The sequence below is a fragment of the Lepisma saccharinum genome, chromosome 2 (assembly GCF_977018435.1).
Source record: "Lepisma saccharinum chromosome 2, izLepSacc3.1, whole genome shotgun sequence".
NCBI classification, from domain to species: Eukaryota; Metazoa; Arthropoda; class Insecta; order Zygentoma; family Lepismatidae; genus Lepisma; species Lepisma saccharinum.
Genome location: NC_139230.1, coordinates 116,157,350 through 116,162,927, shown reverse-complemented (window position 1 = coordinate 116,162,927; position 5,578 = coordinate 116,157,350).

Here is a 5,578-nt window from a genome sequence, read left to right as displayed (position 1 = left end):
TTCTTGAAAACAAAAATTTTGAACTGAAGCGACACAAGCTGCATTTGTAGCTTGGACTGGACTATGTTCTCAATACGGTGCATCGTGTCACCTGTTTCTGTTGTTCCCGCATACGCAATGAATCTTTTGCATTAGATTGAAGGGTCTCGTGTCGCTTGTCGCTTGTCGCTTGGGTGTGAAATCACCATGTCGCTCGGGCCGTGCATCAAATTGACTTGGTCTGTTCACTTGTGCGCGGTGTATGTGTTGCTTTAGTGAGCTTTTGCATGTCGCTCGAACTGGGCTCTTCTCTCATTGAGAGATTTCACATTGAAGAGACATGTGGTGCTTGAGAATCTCACCAGTCGAACTCAGTCTTCTGGGGCTACCGGTAAGGTGTGAAACGTTGATATTGATTGACTAGTTCCGAAGCGACATGTGTTGTGTGTCGCTTTGGTCTGAAATCAGCTTGGCATCTCCGTGTTGCTTGTCGCCTGTAACTTTCAGACCGAAACGTCAAGTAACACGTGGATTTCACTCCAAACAGCAAGTGCAAATGACATATGTCGATTGGAAACGCGTCAATCCGCAGCAACGTTTCATAACGTAGCGACAGGCATAATAGGTCTCAGAAACTTGAGTTGGATTGGTGAAATCCTCAAGCAACACGTGTCGCCTGTAAGTTCGGTGTGAATTCTACCTTACTTTAGAGACATGTATTACGAAAAATATTGAAATGTTAGTGAAGAACCTATTCTTATTAATGTTTAACTACGTATTTTGCCATTTTTGAACATATGCATCTGCATTCTAGTGACGAAAGAAACATTTTAAGGGTGGAAGGTATTTCGGGAAGGAGATTGAAATTTTTAACGAGTGGAGTAGACGGAGAAAACGAATAGTTAGACCACAATTAAGAACGTAAATATGTATGTTGTTTTTGTACTATATTGTCCTGTATCTGGCTTTTGTGCTTTAGTTAGATTAAGCGCAATCATTTCCAGTATTCTAGCATAGGAACTCTGATTGAATATTTTGTTAATTAATACAAGAAGAAATCATACTAGTTTGCTTTCTTGATGAGGAAATACACAAGCATTTCCTACAATATTATTTGCTCGCTCACACGCGCCCTCCAGCAGATTGCTACAATTCTTCCCTTGATATATATCTTTTCCGAGAAATACGAGACATAATTGCCCAAGCTCAAACCGTTATATTAAATACGGCTACTATCGCACAACGAACCCTCTCAGAACGCAATCGTGAAGCGCCGTTAACATTTCCCATGTAGGCAATGATGTAGCAACGCTGCATTCTCCAGCGTTGCAACTTATGTAGCACTGCGAACAATGCAACCTTCAGAGCAGTCAGTGGAAAAATGCTGAGTCATGTAAGTTGAGGGGGAGATCCGACAACGCTGTTCACTGCAAACGCAGGCCCCACCCTTACGATCTTCCTCGCTCCGCCTTGACGTCACCGCTGATGTAGTTCCGCAATTTTTCACACACTGCAGATGTCTCTGGCGTCGCACAAACGACACACACGTTGTGTGTAGGTGATAAGCACAGAGCCCCGTTGAGAGGAACCGATAAACACCTGATACACACGTACAGGCACAATGCCCCGAAAAGAGGAACCAGAAAAATGCACTGTTTTGTAGCATAACTCCGAGTACAATTGTCGGACATTGTTCTATCTTTTATCAAAATATAGATCTTGGTCCCCTTCGTCGATTAATTCCACGACATTAAATTTTCCTTTGCCGGTTCGGCCATAATATTAAATAATGTGCTTTCTCGTTCCGAGGAACCACCAAAATTACCTCGCAATGAAAAAGTCCCTCTTAATGCTGGTAATTTTTCTGATCTTGTTCCTCGTAATGACGGGTATACCAACGCGCGCGCGCGCGCACACACACACGCACGCACGCACGCACGCACGCACGCACGCACGCACGCACGCACGCACGCACGCACGCACGCACGCACGCACGCACGCACGCACGCACGCACGCACGCACGCACGCACGCACGCACGCACGCACGCACGCACGCACGCACGCACGCACGCACGCACGCACGCACGCACGCACGCACGCACGCACGCACGCACGCACGCACGCACGCACGCACGCACGCACGCACGCACGCACGCACGCACGCACGCACGCACGCACGCACGCACGCACGCACGCACGCACGCACGCACGCACGCACAAAACAACAACAACAACACCAGTTTATATCAGATGTCCACACTCTTCAACAACAACGGCTAGACTGATGCCTCTTAGCATGGCTGTTTGAAAGGGTTCAAACTACGTAGGTCAACAGTCATCCACTAGATGTGGTTAATGGGAAGGCTGCAAAAAAATCAATACGGGAACTTATGGACCACACTGTGTATAGTGTACTTAAAACAACAAATCAATCAATCTTTTGCAAATTTGAATTATTGAAATTCCTTACTTTTCTCACTTTTCTCCTTGCCGAACTCCATGGCAGAGTGGTTATTACAGCATCCTACAACACTAGGGGTCCAGGGTTCGAATCTCAGCCAGGGTATGGATATTCTTTGTCAATGTCCCTTCCATCAGTTTCATCATGTCATTACTCATCCTCATCTTGGCGATTGACCAAAAGTGGCAGAAGAGCGAAGTAAAGTAAACCAAACCAACAAACAATTACTTTTCTTTTTATTTTAGTTTTAGAAATTCATTTTCTTGCTCCTAAGAAATAACACCCACTCTCATTTTAACTAATCATGATACCATTGAATATGTGATTTTTTTTCATAGCTATTTGTAATTTCACAGCAGCTTCCTTATATTTCATTCGTAAGTCTCTGGCAATCCTCAGATTTCATGATGAGAATTGCAACTCGCGATACTTAAAAATTATTATTTTAAAGCTTATCTGTAGGTGTTTATAACAATTATAATTTCTTTTGTAAAACAATGTAACATAATTATCCATACTCGTTTTACATGTGTACGAAGATAAACATTATTTTCTGCTAACAGTGTCTTAGTCTTCTTTCGCTTTGACTCATGTCCATTATCTAAAGGTTTAAGCATCACATTTTAACTTTCGATGTAAGTGTAAATCTGCTCATTTTGGTGATATAGTGTTTTAGAACTTAAAACTTTTGCCATGCAAGGTTTTGGGTGCACAACAACTATTCGCAATGGAGTTATTGAGGAGGTTTGTGGTCTTAATTTTTGGTGAAATGTATTGGAAAAGAAAGATATTAGGCTAAAACATCGAAGATTTTAGGAATTACTACAACAATGCAAACAATGCTTGCATTATATCTTAACTACTGCTTACTTTTCTCCAATACAGAAGCTAAACGAAACAAAAAATAAAATACCTCGTCCCTCCGCCGCGATCGGCTTTCTGCGAACAGTTGCTGCAATCTGTTGACAGTGTTCTTTCGGAAGGCGCATGTGCTCCGATTTCCAGTTTCCCCCCTTGGTTTCTCTCTGCTCCTTCGCTAGAGCTACAACACAGGAAGAATATAGGCCGACACACATATCTCTGCTGCGCACACATATCTCTGCTGCGATCGGCGCAGCACACCCTGAGAACCAGTGTTGCTAATCTGTTCAATAGAAAAATTGCTACAGTTCATAGAACAAGGAAATTAGAGAACTCAGTTTTATATAAATATTGAGTTTTAAATGCCAGGGCTGGGATTAATATGTGCTAACAAGTGGCTTTATACAACCTTTGATCAAGAAATATGGTGAATGAATTTCTGGCATGCGGTGTAGTTGGTACTACTGGTTTGCGGTCAGGTCAGTGAATGCCTAGGTCTGTCAGTCGTTGTCAGATCTCCTCCCTTTTTTTAGCTTCCAAGCTTTATCCGTCATAAAGAAACATCAACTTGCAGGTCAGCAGAGTTCAATAACAAAAGTGGCCTCCTTGATGGTGTAATTGTATCATCGTTGCCTTGTAATCAAGGGGTCCCAGGTTCGATACCTGGTGGAGGCACCTAGTGGTTCGGATCCCACTTTAAACTGTAGATCCAGTTCCAATTAGCCTTTCTGTGCATAAAGTGGACTTAAAACACAACTCAATCAATCAATACAATAATGAAGTTTCCAGATGTGCTTTCATGTGTATTCCATAGCTTATCAGGGAATCACAAATAAAATACCACTGTTTTGAGAGCATTGGATGCCCAAAACAGAATCTTGTTGTGAGCCCTTCTGATTCTTTGTTATGGATCAAATATGCCTATAGCCAAAAGTGCTTTGTTAGGTTTTGACACATGCACAGCTACAAAATCAAGGTCACACCCACCTCTGCAGAAGCTCGAATGATGTCATTCCACTAGCTTACTTGTTGTTACATGGTTGTTGACACCCAAAAATGCGTAGAGGTCAATGTATTTTCCAATTTTGTATCCACACAAACACATGTAAGTGCCGCTGGCCTCCATGGTGGAGTGGTTAGCACAGTGTGCTATGACGCTAGGGGTCCCGGTTTCGATTCCCAACCTGGGCATTTGTGAGTGTCCCTTCATCAATTTCATTGTATCATCACTCATCCTCATCTTTGCAATTAGCCAAGAGTGGCAGAAAAGCAAAGTAAAAAAAACCAAATCAATCAATCAAACATATAAGTGCCATAGTTTATATTTACAAAACTTGAAAAGAAAAATGAAATTTTTCAATACAATATTTATGCAAGTAACTGTACTTGTAAACAGCAGTAAGTACATTGCGAACTGTGGGTGTCCTTTTTTATATATTTTTATCATTATCACCATTATAAATCAAACTTTTCAGGAAGGAACAGTGGTTGAAAAAAACAAAAACATATTATGCCATGTTTTCAGTATCATTGCTTAATTTTTCTGAAAGAAAAATAATTTTAAAAACGTATTTATTAACATAGAAATAATAAATGTAATGTTTTGTGATTCTAGTGTGTCATATGTGTACCAATGAACAAGAGAGACAGAACTGAAATATCATGTGTAGTTTTGAAGAAATGGCATGTTAATTGCTGCCACCTGTTGCTGGTGAGATCAGTATACCAGCCACTCTGAGTGAATACACATTCTGGTAAAAGACAGTACAAGGTATGCTAATGATTAGAAAAATGAGATTACAATCACATGTCTTACCAACATGTTTATTCCGCTCAGGGTGGCTGGTATACAATCACGACCTTACAGTTCATCAAGTGGCAGGGGTGTATGATGTATTACCCCCCTCCATAATAGTTTCATAGATGCTGAAATATTCTGATTGAAGGGCTCGGGTGTAAAACATGGTAAGTGACATTTTGGACATTACTGAGTTGCAAAGTAAAAAACAGCCATCCTTCAAATTTTGCGTGTAATTGTCATGTCATGCAATTTGCATTGGACTCATCGAACCCTTCTACAATTGGTGAACACAACACGAAAACAGTTTACCTACAGCATAGCTTCTAATAATATTTCTGCTTAATGAACCCAGTAATGACCAAAATGTCACCATGTTTTACTCCTGAGCCCTTCATTTCCTTCATTCAAACATTTCAAATTATGTATACATGTTCCATGTATAGATGTAATTAATTCATATTATTATTCATGGTTA